The following is a 21,370-nucleotide window of genomic DNA, read 5'->3' as shown; positions in this document are numbered from 1 at the left end:
GTACCCATGAGAGTGGAAAACAGATTCTAGTGGAAGAAGAAACATCATCTCGATGGGAAGTAGGAAAACCGTCGTTTGAAGACGCGATGCGGTGTTACCTGGTCTGCCATGTTGGAACCAAATACCACTATCAGCACTTCCCAAATATCGATTCTAGTGTTCATGAACTTGTGCAGCATCGTTGATATGACCTGACAAAAGTGACGATTGGTTCTAGTTGTCAAGTGTAGAGAATGCGACTAAACACGAGATTATCCGTGGTGAAGCCCTTTAGCTCCCACGCGCTCATTTTATGCAGCCCTATACAGCGTTAGACACTCTCCCCTCCACTATTATTAACTCTTGATAATATTTTACATGCATAGTACAGCTTCAGTGGCCAATTGTTTTTACATTAACTAAGTGTGGTAGTAAGGATTGTCACTAATTATGATTTTCATCTAAGCTAAATTTTCTCTAGTACTAGATTGATACTGCTGCAGAACACTTAGGCATCTTTTCAAAGGTGGTTCCACTCTCAACATGCTAGCATTCCTGAAAAAAAAGCACATTCTAACCATAAAATGGCAGTCTTAAACTTAATATCATAGCTTCACTTTATAAATGTAGTGTTTCTCTTCTTCTCCTGGGTGAAGAGTCGCTCGTGTGGTGCTTTCGGCTTCACAACATAAACAGCAACCCACAATCATTGATGTAAGCACAAGGTCTTACACATGCACATCGGGTCATCCTTCAACAGGATGAAGACTTTATGCAGGGACTAAATAGAGTCAACAATGAAAGATAATGATGTGATAATAATAACTATCATAAAGTTCATAATTAAGAATTATAGTGATATTTTGATTGGCACAAATGGCCTATCAATGGGTGCATTGATCAGTCAACAGCATTACTTGATCAAAACTTACCGATGGCCGACCATTATACTGTACTCTGAAGTTAGTAACTGTGTACATTAGGGATCATGAAGGTTTGCATTTTCTCACAAAAAAATATTGGCCAGAAACCAGCCATGCAATACCTTCATGACAGCTTGGCTGTATTGATTAAGCAAGTTCCTTCAGTATGATCCAAAATGCTTGCTACAAAATCTAAAAAAAATTAAGATAAATTTTCTACTGCCTGCCTAACTCACTCACTCACTCACTCACTCACTCACTCACTCACTCACTCACTCACTCACTCACTCACTCACTCACTTCACTCACCTTTATACATACAGACCATCCACTGTTCCTTCTTCAAGCAGCATTGTGTGTTCTTTCTTCAGCACTACAGAGTGCCTGATTTCCCACCACTATCAAATGATTGTGGTTGGGGTTAGAAGGTGTACAAGGGCTCCATCTACCTGGGAGTAACCTAATAGGTAATTTTTCTGTTGACCATTGACCATACCAGCATGAAGCTCGATAGTTAACCTGTTTATACAGGATAGCTCAAATGGTATGAAAGCAACTGCGCAAAGGTGCTTGGGTGCTATACCACCACAAAAAGGCATCTTCTCCACAAGATGGCTTTCTACCCAAGCAATACTCTTTCCTTGTATGTATTGTTATAAATATGTATTTAATATATGTAAAGTGAATACCAGTATTCTGGAGTGTATGAAAGCTGGATGTATGTTGTCCATTGCACTTGTCCCAGTTTGTATTAGTTGCTTAATAGTTTACTAGTAAGGGGTAGCATAAAGAGGTATGTATACACTTTTGACAAGGCAATACATCTTCCTAATGTCATGATGTGTGAGTCTGAGAAGCCTATTTCCTTAACTGTATTGGCTTCCTGCATAAATTCAGCAACTGTAAAAGTTAGTCATCAACTGGTGCTGCCAAAGATAACAATAACCTCCAGTTCTGAACCAAATAACTGTCTAGTAAGCTATATGAATCAAACAAAGCACTTAAGCTAGATATATGTCTCATGTTCAAGACTAATGTCATTGCCTACACCAGGCAGATACTGTGTCCTGACTTACCCAGTAAACATTTTTAGTCCTGTGTTAATGGGTGGGTTTAGAGTGTTTGGGATTTATTTGTAGTCAACTACCACCTCTGTGAGTGAAACCTAAGGCTAGTGATGTGGATCCATTCTACCTCAGCATTCAAAGTCGGTTGTGTAATGAGCTGCCTACAACAATCAGCTGTGGTATGATGTAGCCTGTTTGGCCAGCAAACACTTTTTGTGACATCATAGAAATGGTAATAAACTTTTGGATGCTTCAGGATCGGTATTGGCCTGAATTCCATTAATGATAGACTTGTTGTAGCCATAGTGTATGTGTTATCAAAAGTTTGTGCTAAACTTTTATAGTTGGGAAGGAGTAATCCCTGTCTGCCAATTATGTGACAACAGAATTGAAGCAGTCTCAGAGGTAGAAAGAAATTGCAGCTGGAATAGTGCTGCCCGAACTTGCTCGTGTTCATTACAATGGCTGTCAAGAACAATACAATAGATTGAAAAATAAACAGGTCCTAGTAGGTAAATGCATCAATAACAATTAAAACAGAAAACAGAGTATATTTTTAACCACACCCCTTATTGCACTGGCTGCAATGATCCTGCAGTTCACTACAAAAACAGAGCATGGAGACTATGCCCTTTGCCTATGCACCTGCAGATATGCTAGTGGGTATTCTCATTCATGCAGGGTATAGACATATTAGGGTCCACTAGTATATCTTCAGATGTAGGCAACCTCCCTTGTTTCCCTACTTTTTTTCTATGATCCCTATTCTAAATATTTTTGTTTGTATACTTTTGTAAGATTATTATAACTAGTGAATCCACGCATACCACATAAAAAAGAATAGCACTAGAGTTTAAGTCATCGTGTGAATGCACACCCCACCTATCAAAAACCAGCTGAAAAGTGAAATGGACATTGTGCTTCAGCTATGTTCAGCCCATTACACAGCATTACAAATGAAGGACAGTTTGAGAAGCACCTCTGAAATACATCTAGCTACTGGTTTATGTATCTGCAGTTGTATGCATTGGTTTTGCTATAGAAACAAGTCACCATGTCCACGGCCCTTAATACTTAATATCACTTGATATCAGCAGCAAAATTGAGATACTCTAATAAAGCGTCACCCTTATACAACATTCTAAATAATTCAGTCAGTCACACATGTATCATAGCAAAAGTTAGCAAGCTAGTGCATTTAATTTAAAAATGAGGTATGGACCTATGGCTTGTTCACATTCACCTGAGGCCTTGTCTTTTGTTAATAACACTGGGCCAGCTTCCCAAACATTTCATAGTACTGTGAATCCTTTAAACACCAGAATTGTTATCAAAAAGTACTTTAATATGAGCAAGGACAAGGACTTTATGCATATCCCATATATCTAGTAAGAATAATTCTGGCATACAAACATGTTTACAATATGAAAACATGATTTGTTCTAATACAAAACCATTGGGAATTAACACGATCGCATCTTTGATATTACTGTGTTTGACAGGGACTCAGGTGAAAGCTTAAAGTGATAGAATGTAGTGAAGCAAGATACATTAATGATGTATATTACATGCTATTGTGGGAAATCCCTACTTTGGCATTGAACAAATATGTGACCGTATCAGCAAAAACCTGACTTGTTTGCACAATTTCAGAATTTTTTTATTTTTTCAGCATTATCCAAAGAATGGACCACCAAAATTTCAGCCTTCTGTGGTGAGTAGTTTGGAATTATAGCACTAGACAGTAGGAAGAGCAAGATAGTTGATTTGTACAGCGACTATACTGAAAATAAAGTACAGGCGCTTACATTTGCAGCCATAGTCTACAACATTGCAATTTAACTTAAAATTTTACCATGGATTAGCACATCAGCCAAGGTATAGTGTTAGCCCTGTAGTCACTTGCACATATGGATATTAGGGCTGCACCGATTCCACTTTTTACCGATACTTCAAATACCAAGTACTCAGCTGGGAAGTATCTGCAAGTACAAGTACCGATACCAAGTACCTTAAAGTAGCTACTTCATAGTGCACACATTTATTTTATAGTGCATTTCATGGTATTCTTGTACACGTTTTCAGTATGGTTCATGTTTATAATGAAGTAGCCAATCAAGATTCACAAAGAAAGAAGTCACTGAAATGCAAACCAGTGGATATTCCAGTATTCCTCTGGAGAAGTGTAGATAATATCATAATGGTGCTTACAAAAACACAAAATATTCTAATACTGAAAGTGAAACAGTCACTTCTACCTGATTGCTCTATTAGAGTTATTGACTGTTCTATTAGAGTATATCGATCTTTTTCTCAGTAAAGCGTTTTCACGTTTAGGTTTTGCATAAATCAGTAATTTTGCTAGTAGTTAGCTATTATTGGTATACTTGATGCTTTTGGGCGTCCACTGTGCTAGTAAAATAAGCAAGTAGCTAAACGTTTATTCTCCGCACACGTGATAAGAATCGGTATCTGCAGCAATATAATGGCCGATTCCGATACTTCATGAAAACAGCAGGATCGGCCCGATACCGATACTGATACTAGAATCGGTGCAGCCCTAATGGATATGAAGGCGGTTTGGTAGAAGAAATGATCATGATCTTGTTTACGTTTACCGCATCGTAAACAAATGCATGTGACACTCATATCGTTGAAGCTACAGAAACGAAACAAACAATTTTGAACTCTCCACGAGCAGGAAAATAAGATGGTATATAGTTTTAATCAATTTGAGTCTTTCTTCTTTGAGTACTGATCAAACCTTTGCATATTTTTTCTTTGTAGCATGCGTAATTTTACGATTTAGTTTTAAATTTTGTTTTTCTCAAATTGCTTGTTCGAACAAGTCGTGTTTTTGCTGAGACAGTCACATATGTTAACATGCCAATGTAGAGATTTTCCCACGTACTTCTACATATATACCATCATCTTGTTTCACTCTATACCTTTGATATCATTTGAATCCCTAATTAAATATTAAAGTATAATAATTTTTTTCAATAAAGTTGTATAGTGCAACCAGGCATAGACTTCCACGTTTTTTACTCACCCTCCCATGCATTTATTCTATATTCCACTAGGCACATTCTACAATGTCCATTATGCTTTCAAGAAGTGCTCTGTTAATTAGTATTTCATAATATTTTACTGCTTTATTGTAGTTATATGTGTTTGTAGTGTCACTTTTATAAATAGTAGTTTTAGACAAATTTCAATCCGTGATCTGTTTTCACAATGTCATAAAACAAAAACTAAACAAATTTTCAAAAATCCCTTACTACGAATTTTAGGTAGGTCTATGTTCTTCCAGAAAATAATAAGTAAATGTATAAATTATGAAGTACACTAGTATATTAAAAATTATGAATTTAAAAATGAAGTAGGGATCCAAGCAATAAAAAGTGGTGAAACAAGAGATGAACAATGGTAGTTATTACAGCATAGCTTAGTGGGAAATTCCTACTTTGGCACTGAATACAAAATCAAGACTCACGGTAGTGAGTCATGCGGCCAAGAAACTACAAAGCGCACGCCACAATTAAAACGTGCGGCCACTACTGTGAGTTATTTACATGTAGGGACGGTTTTGCAATATTAGCCCTGAGTTGCACAACCTTTCCCAATAGGTTTATACTGCGTTTTGTGATTTTAAAAAAACTTGGTGTCATCGTTTTCTTGTCGCAACCTCTTAACAAGCGTATTTAGATATAATTCACTTAATTTCTCACCGTGTGTTTCAGCTATCGTCACATTATATCACTCAATACACTTGTGTTTCTACAGTCCATCTGGCACTAACGTTATCTAGTACTGGATCGCCTCTACGCGTATTTTCTCCGTTCAAACCTTTAATCCCTACAATAACTTATAAAGACACGATGTGGACACAAGCCCTAATGTCTGACAAATAAGTTGTGAAAGCGTGCAGAGCCGTTAGTTATTTTAGGAAGGTGTTTTAAGCAGAAATCTTTTTGACTCCATTCAGTTCCACACCTCGTGCAAGCGTTTATAATCGGCAGATGTCTTATGAACAAGGTGTGAAAACATAGAGAACGTACAGACACTAGGGAAGGTGGAAATCATAAGTTAAGACTCCATATAGTGCCATGCACCATACAAGAATTACTGATTTTGCAAGTTTTGTGGAACCTCATGTACAGTCACAAACCACATTTCAAACAAAAAGGAGTATATAATGAAAGCCTCGACACAAGCTCCACCTTAACTAGTGCTTTGTGGAAGAGTGAAACTGCCATGGACGTGTGAAACTGCCGTGACAGCTACAAACAGAAAATGAGGCGATTCTAATTGCAGATAAGATGGCTGCAAAATTCATGAAATTTTTTAGCCTACAGTAGCTAAACATATATAACAATGGTATTACAACATGTAACAAAAATTTAATAAACATCACATCAAATAGTTAACACCAAAAGTGATGATGATAATGTAATTGGCAAATGATAAGAGGGTCGATCCATACACCTTGTCAATAGTCCTGAAATTCACTTGATCTTAGTTGCTGTCTGTTCCCAAATTACACACCATGACCATATCCGATTGCTAACATGTAAACCAGATAGTCTGTAAAAACTGTTGGGCGGGCATTAACTTAAAATCTGGATACTATGAAAATACACAACATTTTAACTGACCTGGGCATTAGTTTGGTCCCATCATAACAGCATGCCTTATCCTGGAAATTTAGGAAACTTGAGATAATACAATATTCCTTAGTACATAGACTGACCTGGAATTTTTACGACACCCTTGATATCACTAGAGTAACATAGACTGAAGTACAGAAGAGAACACACAACTCCGCTGTTAACTAAAATTCTCAACACTCTGATCTTAGCTCCTGCCAGGTTCCAAGTTACATACCATGAACTACTAGTGGGTAAACCGCTATGACCAGATAGCCTGCAAAATTGACAAGCGGGCATTAAATACAATGCACCTAAAATCTGGGTATAGTAGAACCTCTCTTATCCAGGCAGTCTGGTACATACTACTGTCCATATCTCAGAAATATCTGTAAGTAAGAAATGCATGCTACTAGTGACTACATGCTACTAAATACAAGTAATGTGATTGCTATCAGTGGTGTAGTTTAGTGGGCAGAGGGGGAATTCGCTACAGAGCACTCATGGTCAATCCCCTAGGCTGTAAATATGCACTATCACCTAGCAACCAAGTGCTAGTTATTATTAGTAGAACAAACAAGCCACCAAATAGGTAAACAGCAACTTTTAAGCTATCTCCTTGTGTTTCATTTAAACCAAACTTCATTCTGGATAACAGAAGTACGGATAAGTAAGGAGACTCACCTGGAAATCTACAGCGTCCTTGATGTCACTGCAGTCCACATACACTTGACAATTGAGAGCTACAAAAGGAACACTAATAAAATTCCTTTGTGTGTAAACCGACCTGAATCTTTGACCTTAGTTCCCAAGTTATGTACACACCATGACCACATTCATCTACTACTATTACTGCTAGTGGGTGATCCTGGAAATTCAGGAAACACCTGAGATAATAAACAACTACATTTCTTAGTATGTAGACTGACCTGGAAATTCACAACACCCTTGATGTCACTACAGTCTATGTACTCTTGATTTTAGAACTACAAAAAGAACACACAAAATACTACAATTCCTCTTTATGTAAACTGACCTGCAATTCATGACTCAGTTTCTGCCTGGTTCCAAGTTATGTATGTACCATGACCACATCTAATTATTTTAACTGCTACTGCTAGTGATGAACTGCACGCTATGACCAGAACCAGATTACCTGTAAAAACCAACAGGTGGGCATTGAATACATTACACCTGAAATCTGTCACTTTTTGCACAAATGATGCTTTTGGGGATTTACAAGTTGGCTGGTTTTAACAGGTGATTACACAGAGACCTGATTATACAGGTTTCGCTATAGGTTAGGCCAGTATGCAGTGTAAATGAGTACATACAAACATTACACATGTTACATTTGCCTACTTCTTCCACCTGCAGCCAAAGTTCCCAGACTTCTGACGATGTAAGTGGCAAGTGGTACGAGTTGCCTTGTCGACAATCCCGCCATGAGGATTTTACTGCTACTTAGAACTTTTCAGTGAATTTTCACTGCACACCTCTAAAAAAACCTATCACATAAATGCGGTTACTCAGTGTGTGGCAATGTGACACGTTACACGCCAACTGCAACTTATCTTTCTTCATTCCTCATTCCGTTCTCTTATCCTTCAAGCGGTGTGCATCGCATTACAATTAGTCTAAAGTACGCCTCGCCACTGAAACCCAGTTCAATACCAAAAAAATGCTTCTTATTAGTACTACGGCTTTACTTCTCTGTCTCGACTTGGACTGCCATTAAACATTCAATTTTAAATCGCGCATCACGTGTTTCCGCTTGAGGTGCTACAGGGACTTTCCAAAAGACTTCCCCTAAATAAACCACGTGATACTTGAATTGTCACAATGCGGTACTTGTACTTTAATAATAGTATTATAATAAGCTGTTTGTGCATTGCCGACTAAAATCATTTGTGTGATGGTTTGACCATATGGTTTGACCATATGGTAACAGCAGTTATTGTGGGGCAAAGAATGCGAGAGGAACTGTGATAGTCAGTAGGAGTAAATCCCACCCTAGCTGTGCCTATATATAGTCGCATTAACTAGCTTTATCTTACAGCTACTGTATGTTGCTGATACATCAGGGGCACCAGAGCAAAGGTAAAAGTGGTAGCTAAGGTCCCTACTTATGTAGAGGCCAGGATAGTTGCATTCACAAAGATTCCAACACTGATTGCAAGCATAGGCGGTGAAGGGGGGCCATGATCCCGACTTTTATGGGATACTGTTTGCAAGAAAAGATCGAAATACTCTAATAGAACAGTCAGGAATGGATACTCTAATAGAGCAGTCACAGCATCCAGAGAAGCAGTGTAGCAAGCTACTTAGCTACATATATGTGTAGTTATAAGTAAGGAGATATAATTGGCGGAGAGCAGCTATTGTCAGCAGGCTGTGACCTTTTTTTTTTTGGTCTTCAACTTACAGTTGGCCTGGCCCCCTCACTCTTTGGTCTGCTCCACCACCCCTGTTGCAAGCTCACCGTGATGTTTATCTTTTCTCCTCAACTCTTAAAATGTGGAACAGTTTACCAGTTACAGTTATTGAAGCAACAAATGTAGAAGATTTTAAGAAGAGAGTATTGAAATATTTTTGTATTAACCTAGCTGCTGTATAAATTTTGTGTAATTGTTTGTATCTGTGCATATAGATACTCCACTTTGGGAGGTTCACACAGTATTTGATATAAATATAAACATGCAATGATGATAAGGTGGCTTATTATTCTGCTGAATGGGCAAAGGAGTCTGCATGGGAGCATGTTCCCTCAGCAAAGCATAAGTACTGCAACTTTTAGTTTTAAGTTGATTGCTAGTTTGAAAGTTTGTTTAATTTCAGTGGTGATCAAGGCTGTGGTCTCATGCAATGGTTGCATATACTGAACTCTGATGTCCTTTTGGATGTGCAGTACTGTTTCCATCTCCCCAGGTCTTGATGATTGATCATGAGTCCTCTAATCCTTTCTCTGCTACTCCAATCCTGAAGCTGTGACTGCAATGTTACAAATGGATATATGAAAATAATTAATTATCAAGACACACGGTAGTGTGTCGTGCGGCCCAAGAAGCCAGTGCGCAACCCCGTGAGTATATTGACAGAAAGAAAGAAAACGCAATTTTCGCACCTCCGTAGCTCTGTGCTGCCTTGATGAAACAAGACAAATTTTGCTGTGTACATTCCCTCCAACTTCAGTACTCCACATTCCAAATTTGAGCGAAATCGCTTTAGGCATTCCTGAGATATGCGACTTCAAAAATTGGCTTAGTTTCTTCGGGTTTTTTTTCTTCTTATTTTTCTTCCTCTTTTCGCACACTTACAAAAACTGCTATAAAACGCGAACGCGTTATCCGATTGCCTTGAAATTTGGCACACAGAAGGGGGGTATAAAGGCGCATCTCGGTACCAACTTTGGCTGGAATACCATAAACAGGCAAAGAGTTATGAGCGTTTATGCACGAAAAATAACACCAATATGTTGTCACGCCTACAGGGTAAACCGCGTATGGGAAGAAGCTGAAAATCGGTGGGTGAATAGGTTAATTATTGAACCTCAAACCTTTTGTGGTTTGAAAGAAATCGAGCTAAAAACCAGGAAGATACAGCGAAAAAATCAACATTGTGTAACAATTACGCAATCGAGATTAGCTAATTTTTAATTTTATTATTATTATTATGCTTGCCACACCTACCAGATAAACCACTTGGGGTAATGCTTTGAAAATCGCTGTACAGATGGAGTTATCATCTTAGAAAGGCTCTTCAATGGTGTAGAAGAATCAGACTTAAAGCCACGGAGTTATAACACGAAATCCAACTTGGTGTAGCAAGTGCGAGATCAAGATACTCTAATAGAGCAGTCATCCTATTAGAGCAGTCACCCTGAACAGAATTCAAGAGATCAGTTAGAAATAAGTAACCTGTATGAGATCAGCTACAAACAAATCACCCTGTAGAGAGTTCAGCTACAAACAAATCACCCTGTAGAGAGTTCAGCTACAAACAATTCACCCTGTTCAGACATCAGTTAGAAGAAGTTTTCTTGTAGAGAGTTCAGTTACAAACAAATCACCCTGTTGAAAGATCAGCTAGAAGATGTCACCTTGTAGATAGTTCAGTTACAAAGAAACCACCATGTAGACAATTCAGCTACAAACTAGTGACCCTGTAGATACATCAGCTAGAAGAAGTTACCTTGTAGAGAGTTCAGCTACAAAGAAACCATTCTGTAAAGAGCTCAGCTGCAAACAAATCACCTATACAGAATTCAGCTACAAACAAATGACCCTGTAGAGAGATCAGCTAGAAGAAGTTACCTTGTAGATAGTTCAGCTACAAACAAATCATTCTGTAGAGAGATCAGCTAGAAGAAGTTACCTTGTAGATAGTTCAGCTACAAACAATTCACCCTGTACAGAGCTCAGTTAAAAGAGGTTTCCTTGTAGAGAGTTCAGCTACAGACAAATCACCCTGTAGAGAGATCAGTTAGAAGAAGTTACCTTGTAGATCGTTCAGCTACAAACAATTCACCCTGTAAAGAGATCAACTAGAAGAAGTTACCTTGTAGAGAGTTCAGCTACAAAGAAACCATCATATAGAGAATTCAGCCGCAAACAAATCATGTATAGAGAGTTCAGCTACAAACAAATCTCCCTGTAGAGAGATCAGCTAGAAGAAGTTTCCTTGTAGAGAGTTCTGCTACAAATAAATCACCCTGTAGAAAGATCAGCTAAAAGAAATCACCTTGTAGAGAGTTCAGCTTCAAAGAAACAATCATGTGAGAGTTCAGGTACAAACAAATTGTCCTGTAGAGAGATCAGCTACAAAGAAACCATCATGTAGATAGTTCAGGTACAAACAAATCACCCTGTAGAAAGATCAGCTATAGAAGAAATCACCTTGTAGAGAGTTCAGCTACAAAGAAACTATCATGTAGAGAGTTCAACTACAAACAAATCACCCTGTAGAAAGATCAGCTATAGAAGAAATTACCTTGTAGAGAGTTCAGCTACAAAGCAACCATCATGTAGAGAGTTCAGCTACAAACAAATCGGCCTGTAGAGAGTTCAGCTAGAAGAAATTACCTTGTAGAGAGTTCAGCTACAAAGAAACCATCATGTAGAGAGTTCAGCTGCAAACAAATCACCTGTAGAGAGTTAAGCTACAAACAAATCTCCGAGATCAGCTAGAAGAAGTCACCTTGCAGGGAGTTCAGTTACAAAGAAATAAACCATGTAGAGAGTTCAGCTGCAAACAAATCACCTGTAGAGAGTTCAGCTAGAAACAAGTCACCCTGTAGAGAGATCAGCTAGAAACAAGTCACCTTGTAGAGAGTTCAGCTAGAAGAAGTCACATTGTAGAGCTACAAAGAAACTACCATGTAGAGTTCAGCTGCAAACAAATCACGCTGTAGAGAACTCAGCTACAAACAAATCGCCCTGTAGAAAGATTAGCTAGAAGAAGTTACCTTATAGGGAGTTCAGCTATGAACAGATCACCCTGTAGAGAGTTCAGCTACAAACAAATCACCCTGTAGAGAGTTCAGTTACAAAGAAACCACCATGTAGAGAGTTCAGCTGCAAAAAAAATCAATCACTCTGTTGAGAGTTCAGCTAGAAGAAGTCACCTTGTAGAGAGTTAAGGTGCAAATAAATCACCCTGTAGAGAATTCAGCTACAAACAAATCACCCTGTAGAAAGATCAGCTAGAAGAAGTTACCTTGTAGAGAGTTCAGCTACAAAGAAACCAACATGTAGAGAGTTCAGCTGTAAACAAATCACCTGTAGAGAGTTCAGCTAGAAACAAGTCACCCTGTAGAGAGATCAGCTAGAAACAAGTCAACCTGTAGAGAGTTCAGCTAGAAGAAATCACATTGTAGAGAGTTCAGCTACAAAGAAACTACCACGTAGAGAGTTCAGCTGCAAACAAATCATCCTATAGAGAGTTCAGCTAGAAGAAGTCACCTTTTAGAGAGTTCAGCTACAAAGCAACCACCATGTAAAGAGTTCAGCTGCAAAAAACTCAATCACCTTGTAGAAAGATCGGCTAGAAGAAGTTACCTTGTAGAGAGTTCAGCTACAAAGAAACCAACATGTAGAGAGTTCAGCTGCAAACAAATCACCTGTAGAGAGTTCAGCTAGAAACAAGTCACCCTGTAGAGAGTTCAGCTATATAGAAGAAGTCACATTGTAGAGAGTTCAGCTACAATGGAACTCCCATGTAGAGAGTTCAGCTGCAAACAAATCACCCTGTAGAGAACTCAGCTACAAACGAATATGCAGTGTAAAAAGATCAGCTAGAAGAAGTTACCTTGTAGAGAGTTCAGCTACAACGAAACCACCATGTAGAGAGTTCAGCTACAAACAAATCATCTGTAGAGAGTTCAGCTAGAAACAAGTCACCCTGTAGAGAGATCAGCTAGAAACAAGTCACCTTGTAGAGAGTTCAGCTAGAAGAAGTCACATTGTAGAGAGTTCAGCTACAAAGAAACCACCATTTAGAGAGTTCAGCTGCAAACAAATCACCCAGTAGAAAGTTCAGCTATGACAGATCACCCTGTTGAGAGTTCAGTTAGAAACAAGGAATCCTGTAGAGAGATCACCTAGAAGTATCGCCTTGTAGAGAGTTCAGCTACAAACAAATCACCTGTAGAGAGTTCAGCTACAAACAAATCACCCTGTAGAGAGATCAGCTAGAAGAAGTCACCTTGTAGAGAGTTCAGCTATAAAGAAACCACCATGTAGACAATTCAGCTGCAAACAAACACCCTGTAGAGAACTCAGCTACAAACAAATCGCCCTGTAGAAAGATCAGTTAGAAGAAATTACCTTGTAGGGATTTCAGCTACAAACAAATCACCCTGTAGAGAGTTCAGCTACAAAGAAACCATTCTGTAAAGAGCTCAGCTGCAAACAAATCACTTGTACAGAATTCAGCTACAAACAAATCACCCTGTAGAGAGATCAGCTAGAAGAAATTACCTTGTAGATAGTTCAGCTACAAACAAATCACCCTGTAGAAAGATCAGTTAGAAGAAGTTACCTTGTAGAGAGTTCAACTACAAAGAAACCACCATGTAGAGAGTTCAGCTGCAAAGAAATCACCCTGTAGAAAATTCTGCCAGAAACAAATTGCCCTGTAGAAAGATCAGTTAGAAGAAGTTACCTTTTAGAGAGTTCAGCTACAAAGAAACCATTCTGTAAAGAGCTCAGCTGCAAACAAATCACCTATACAGAATTCAGCTACAAACACATCACCCTGTAGAGAGATCAGCTAGAAGAAGTTACCTTGTAGATCGTTCAGCTACAAACAATTCACCCTGTAGAGATAGCAATTATAAGAAGTCACCTTGTAGAGTGTTCAGTTACAAAGAAACCACCATGGAGATTTCTGTAATCAATATATGTGACCGGATTTGCGAAAAGGGGTCTTCCACACACATCCAATTCCATAAACTTTGGAGACCATAACTCAGTGTTCAAGTAACATATTAACCTGAAAATTTCACCATGTATTCAGCTATAGTGGTGCTCACCACTGTCCAAATTTCAAGGCAATAGCTCTTTCCAATCTGAAGTTATCAATTGTCAAAGTTGGCAAATTGGATGTGTGTGGAAGACCCCTTTTCGCAAATCCGGTCACATATGTATTATACAGCATATATAATTTGTACATTTACTGATAAAATATTTAAAGTACATCTACTTCATCTTTTCTTCTTCCTGTAGTAAAGAAAAAAACATAGGTTAAAAAAGTCCCAAAGCTGGCCATAGGCCGGCTTTGGGGTATACAAATACAAAAAGAAATGAAATCTAATCCAAAACAGCCAAGCTGTAAAAAAAGTGTGCGGCCCTCAGAAAGGCTATGGTGAAAAAAGATGTGAAATCCAAGGTGGCGGCCAAGAAATGGCTGTGATGGTAGGTTAATGGTAAAAATTTTAATAATGACAGTTTAGGTAAATTTTGTGAAGCGGCACAAAAATTCACCTGAATTGTCGTTATTAAATTTTTACCATTAACCTACCATCACAGCCATTTCTTGGCCGCCACCTTGGATTTCACATCTTTTTTCACCATAGCCTTTCTGAGGGCCGCACACTTTTTTTACAGCTTGGCTGTTTTGGATTAGATTAATTATTTAAGGACTCTCTATAGTAAAAATAAATATTATTTTAGCTATCATTCAAGTTGTGTATCCATGCAATCTATATTATTACATTTGTTTGCTTGCTATATACATCCAAGTACTATGAGAAATGTGCATGAGGTAGCTCTATAGCTAAGTTTTATTGCTGGATTATCTGATGCCTTATTGCTTTACCTTCAGCCTCTACATCTTCTATAATGTGACCTAGAAAATCCACAAGCCTATTGTGAATCCAGCAACAAAAAATAAGAACACCATGAACTATTTAGACACCCATGACTTGCTAATTATGCTAGCTTAATTTTGAGCGTGCATAAGGTGCCTGAAGTATGATTAATTTACTACAGATGTGAAATACTGTATTGAATGTCACAATAAAGATAAATCTAATCTAATAAAACAGTCAAAAGCTAGCTTTGTAGTAACTTTGAACTGTTTGATTAGGCACTTGACAATTATACAAACATTTGAGCATAAGGTGTCTGAAGCATTTACCACACGCAGATATGAGATATTGTAAATACTGTAGTAAAAAAAATATCACATTCTAAAGATAGATCTACTCTATAGAAAAGTCAGTATATTCAAATTTGTACTTCTGGTGTAATAAAACAGTCAATAGTTATTCATGCCTTTTAATAACACTGTAAAAAAAAGATGAAAATAATCGACAGGTGCATCCCAAGATATTTTTAATTATACATTTTACTTGCTCATTTCCAAATATCAATTTGTACCAATTTGCTGTTCCATCAGTGAGCCCATCACTGACAAAATGAGTAATATCCACCCCAAAAACACCTTTGCTGTAAAAAAAAGGCGCGTCCATGAAACTACAAGTACTTGTAAAACAGCTCAGTAATTGTAGAAAAAGACCTCATGAGAGTAAAAACAACTGACAACTCAAAGAGCTGATATCTGGAGCAGCCAAGAATAAATCTTATCATACAACTAACTGCCATGCATTTGCTTTAAAATAGGTGCACCCATCAAAGTGAAAGTAACTGGCAACTGAAACAGCTGATATCTGAAGCAGCCAAGAATGAATGTTGACATGCAATCAATTGCAATTAACAAAAATTTAACATTGAACCTTTATCATTCAGCTGTGTTCTATATTAACTGTATATAATTAATTTCTTTTAGCTCTAATTGGCTGGTAATTTGGCTGCCTTTTATTGCCAATTAGAGCTAAAAGAAATTAATTTAGGATGCAGCTATATACAGTTAATATAGAACACAGCTGAATGATAAAGGTTCAATGTTAAATTTTTGTTAATTGCAATTGATTGCATGTCAACATTCATTCTTGGCTGCTTCAGATATCAACTGTTTCAGTTGCCAGTTACTTTCACTTTGATGGGTGCACCTATTTTACAGCCAATGCATGGCAGTTAGTTGTATGATAAGATTTATTCTTGGCCGCTCCAGATATCAGCTCTTTGAGTTGTCAGTTGTTTTTACTCTCATGAGGTCTTTTTCTACAATTACTGAGCTGTTTTACAAGTACTTGTAGTTTCATGGACACACCTTTTTACAGCAAAGGTGTTTTTGGGGTGGATAATTTATACCATGCCAAAGTAGGGATTTCCCACTGAGCTATGCTGTAATAATTACCATTGTTCATCTCTTGTTTTACTACTTTTTATCGCTTGGATCCCTACTTCATTTTTAAATTCATAATTTTTAATATACTAATTTTTTTTTTTAAACTATACAGTTAGCTTAAAACATGTGACTGTTCTATTAGGGTGACTGCTGTATTAGAGTATCTCGAGTCAGCCTGCAAAAGATGTGTGCTTGCCCAAAAAGGGTGTGTTCATCGTGGTTTCGCCAGATTGATTATTAGACTAGAGTATCTCGAATCAGCCTACCAACTTGAAGGTGTGTGGTCACAAATACAGCTAGCATAAAAGGGGCGTGGTCTCGATTGATATACGTAGAATAATGAATGGGCATGATCTTGTGACCTATTGTGGAGTACCGGTACCTCCGTACAGTAGCGTAGTCTAAACGCCTTAAATAATTTGTGGCATCTATTATGCTGCTTAAAGAAAGTGTTGATATGGAAAATTAACACCTCGATATGGTTTCGTTGGATGAAGAAGAAGACAAACAGCCTGATTGAAGATAAAAGAAAAGACAAGGCGCACAGGACGTACACTCGTCGGAACCCCAAAAGGCACATCCCACCGGTGAATTTGTTGTAGTGTAAAATGGTGACCGTGCACTGCTTCATTTGGGCTCTAGGCTTGCGACTGTGGTCAGTGGGTGAGACAGTAATACTAAAATTGGAGTTTTGGCGATTTTTAAAAATTTTATATCCAGCCACCTGTAAATGTTTTGTTGTATTTAATGCTGTTTTATGTATTATATGGACTAGTACTTTTCTGTAAAGGTGGTTTTCGCTGCATACAATGTCTATAGGATGATTTTTAAAAGCGGAGTTTTGGGCGGTGCGTGAAACATTCACCACTTAAACAGTACGACCGTACCGTTTGATATGTGAAAATAGATGCGTTTTTTTGAAACCCTATGGAAATCACAAAAATGGGCGTAACTTACTTTTAAGAATTTTTTTTTTTAATCTGGTACTATGACCCAATGAGAGCTTTCCTCAGTTACAAAATTATTGCTTAGCTCAAAAGTATATAAACTATGCAGATACGAAAAAACTAAAACCCACAAATATACAAATCATGGCATAGTTGTGGTTGTAGCCGTGTTAACCTGAGTACACATAGGTACAGATACATGAGTATAATTATGTACGAAAATAACAGAATTAAGATATCTGGCGTAGATCTGAAGTTATATGAAATTTAACTTTTTGGAAGTTTATGCCCGGTTGCACTATATGAACAGCCATACACATTACATGCAATGTATTTCCTTGTAGTTCCTTGTTCATCGCTTACTGATCCTAATAATGGAACAATCAATTGTTTACAGGGAGATGATGGAGTTTCTTCCTATGAAGACACTTGTAGTTTCACATGTAACAATGGTTATGAGCTAACTGGTAGTGACACTAGGACATGTCAGAGTAATGGGAACTGGAGTGGTAATGACACCTTGTGTAATCAAATGGAAGGTACAGGCTACTAATGTAGCTATATATGTACACATACATGTGAGCTGTTTAATGGAAGTACAAAAATTTATTACTCTCTTTTCTCAATAACTGCCGACAGTCTGGCAATACAGTGTATGCACAGTAGATACAAAAATCGTTTGTGATTATTCAGCATTTCAATTTACCCAATTTAAATACACCTTGGTAATTTGTTTGTGGTATAGCAACCTGCTAGAAAATTAGTATGAAAATGCAAGATCAATTTTACATAAAGTAGTTAGAATATAGTTCTATACAGGTGGTGTAAATACAGTCGTGAGCTACAGCTACTCAAAAACTTTAAATAGCTACAAGTACACAAAAAATTGGAATCTTCAACTAGAGTAGGAACCATAGCACATCAATAAATAGTGCTGAAGCAAGCTAGAGTAGTGTATGATATTAAATCACAGTAAAACAATAAGAAGTATTATATCCCTACTGTGCATTTCCATTATGGTATCTTGAGCACAGTAGGGATATAACACTTCTTATTGTTTTACTGTGATTTAATATCATGCACTACTCCAGCTTGTTTCAGTACTTTTTATTGATGTGCTATGGTCCCTACTCTAGTTGAAAAATTCCAATTTTTTGTGTACTTGTTTGTTAACTTTTTGTTGCTACATAAAATTATTATGACTAGTGAACCCACACTTACCGTATCAAAGAAAGAAATAGTGCCGTGCACCCCAGCTATATCAATTATCGTCTGAAAACTAATGAAGTATCCATTATGCTTTGTTGTCAGTTATTTCAACCCATTACACAGCATTTCAAATCAAGAACTATTCGAAAAGCACCTCTGTAATCAAAGTATCCAGTCACTATCCACTATGAAAAATACAATTTCCATTGCAAAGGGAAATCATCACATGCTGCCACCAAATCAACACTTTTCACTGTCAGCAAAGATGAATGGGACACAAAGGAGGATACTGGTAAGCATGCATTGTATGTACTGTGGTATGCCAAAAGGCACCTCTCGGGATGAAACGGCGTTGAACAGTGAAAAAATCATGTCCTATGAAAAAATCATATTCTTAGTTATTATCGAGTTACGCTTGTCTGAAGACATCAGTTACTCAGTCAGTCAGTCAGTCAGTAGAAAATTCCATATAATTTTTTTTGAAATTCCGTAGAAACTTGTTGAAAGCGTTTCAGGTCGATCTGAAGGCTTGTATGGGCTTAGTTTTACCTAACCAATACTGCCTCATCGTCATCAAGGAAAGCGAGGCTGGTTTTTGGGTAATGTTTTTTGATGGACCACACCCACACCTTTGTGGTCCCTACTATGTTCAGACTTGAGGCAGTTATGCTTTGAAAACAGCCTATTACTGCCACACAACCATATGCCTAAAACATTAGTTTGGGCACAAAAATCTAGATGTGAGGGTGCCAAAGGATGCTGAAGAGTGAAGGAAGTATGCTGCTACCAAAACAAATCTGAGCTGACTTCCTGCCATCCCCAGGCACTGGGTAGGCAAGCCATTCAGCCAACACATCTATGCCCATCTTTATATAGCATTTCGAGAATCTGTTATACATCATTATGTATTATAGTACTGACAGAGTTGTGGGTAACACATTACAATTGTAACATGTTATGTAGTATTATTACTTTTGCAGTAACAAATGATAAAATGCAGCATCTACAAATCATGCAGTATGGTAGTACTGCCAAAGTTGGGGATAACACATACAAATGTAACGTGTTGTGTTTATTAATAACAAGTACACAAAAATTTGGAATTTTCAACTAGAGTAGGGACCATAGCACATCGATAAAAAGTACTGAAACAAGCTGGAGTAGTGCATGATATTAAATCACAGTAAAACAATAAGAAGTGTTATATCTCTACTGTGCTCAAGATATACCATAACGGAAATACACAGTAAGGTCTTATTGTTTTACTGTGGTTTAATATCATGCACTACTCCAACTTGTTTCAGTACTTTTATCGATGTGCTATGGTCCCTACTCTAGTTGAAAATTCCAAATTTTTTGTGTACTTGTTTGTTAATTTGTTTTGTAATATATTATTATGATCCCATGCATACTGCGAAAGAAATGGCGCCACGCACCCCAGCTTTATCAATTATCGTCTGAAAAGTAAAGTATCCATTATGCTTCGTTGTCAGCTATGTTAGACCCGTTACACAGCATTTCAAGAACTGTTCAAAAAGCACCCCTGCTATCCATGCATATTGCATCTAAAGAAAGAAATGGGTGCACCTCAGTTACATATATTATCGTCTGAAAAGTGAAGTATCCATTATGCTCCATTGTCAGCTATGTTCAACCCGTTACACAGTAGTACAAATCAAGAACAGCATCTCTGCAATCAAAGTAGGCACTATGAAAATACGGACGATTTCCATTATGAAGGGAAGCCATCACATGCTACCACCAAATCGAAACTTTTTGCTGTCAGCGATGATGAATGGGACACAAAGGAGGACACTGGTAAGTCCATGAAGAATGCATTGTACATACTGCGGTATGCCAAAGGCACATCTCAGGCTGAAGCGACATCAAACAGTGAAAAAACTAAGCCCATAGCCTTAGCGTTATTGAGTTACGCTTGTCTGAAGACATCAGTCAGCCAGTCAGTTACTTAGTCAGTCAGTCACTAGAAAATTCCATTATAATTTTTTAAAATTCTGTAGCAACTTGTTGAAAGCATTTTGGATCAATCTCAAGGCTTGTTTGGGCTTAGTTTTGTCTAACCAATACTGCTTCATCATCGCCTGGAAAAAATGAGGCTGGCTTTTGAGTGATGTTTCTTTATGGGCCACACTTACACCCTACTATCATACTGTATGATATTACTTTTGCAGTAACAAGTAATACAATGCAGCATCTACATATCAAGCATCACATTAGTACTGTCAGAGTTGTGGGTAACACATTACAAATGTAATGCGTTATGTAATAATATTACATTTGCAGTAACGAGTAAAATGCACAACATGACAAGTAACGAACAATATATAATCAAGACACACTACTGACACACGGTAGTGTGTCGTGTGGCCCAAGAAGCCGGCGCGTAACACCCGTGAGTATATTGACTGGAAGAAAGAAAACGCAATTTTCGCACCTCCGTAGCTCTGTGCTTCCTTGATGAAACAAGACGATATTTGCTGTGGACATGCCCTCCAACTACAGCATTCCACATTCCAAATTTGAGCGAAATCACTTCGCGCGTTCTCGAGATATGCGACTTCAAAAATTGGCTCAGTTTCTTCATTTTTTTTTCTTCTTATTTTTCTTTTTCTTGTCGCACACTTACAAAAACTACTATAAAACTCGAACGCCATATCCAATTGCCTTGAAATTTGGCACACAGAAGGGGGATATAAAGGCGCATCTCGGTACCAACTTTGGCTGGAATACGATAAACAAAAAAAGAGTTATGAGCGATTATTCATGAAAAATAACACCAATATGTTGTCACGCCTACAGGGTAAACCGCATATGGGAAGAAGCTG

The 21,370-nt window shown here is 37.8% G+C and overlaps 1 protein-coding gene and 1 long non-coding RNA gene across 4 annotated transcripts in view; one reads left to right on the top strand and one right to left on the bottom strand.

Moving 5' to 3' along the window:
* LOC136250834 (uncharacterized) overlaps positions 1 to 21,370 on the top strand; it is a 443,931-nt gene that overhangs the window by 386,856 nt on the left and 35,705 nt on the right. The window lies entirely within an intron of this gene.
* On the bottom strand, positions 6,728 to 7,907 carry LOC136251940 (uncharacterized). Its single transcript, XR_010699285.1, has 3 exons — positions 7,655 to 7,907; positions 7,548 to 7,604; positions 6,728 to 7,007 (listed from the first exon to the last, which is right to left on the bottom strand). It is a non-coding gene; the product is annotated as an uncharacterized lncRNA (long non-coding RNA).

Source organism: Dysidea avara, chromosome 3 (genome assembly GCF_963678975.1).
Source record: "Dysidea avara chromosome 3, odDysAvar1.4, whole genome shotgun sequence".
NCBI lineage: Eukaryota > Metazoa > Porifera > Demospongiae > Dictyoceratida > Dysideidae > Dysidea > Dysidea avara.
The sequence above is the reverse complement of the archived record's forward strand: the minus strand, read 5'-3'. Positions and strand labels throughout refer to the sequence as shown.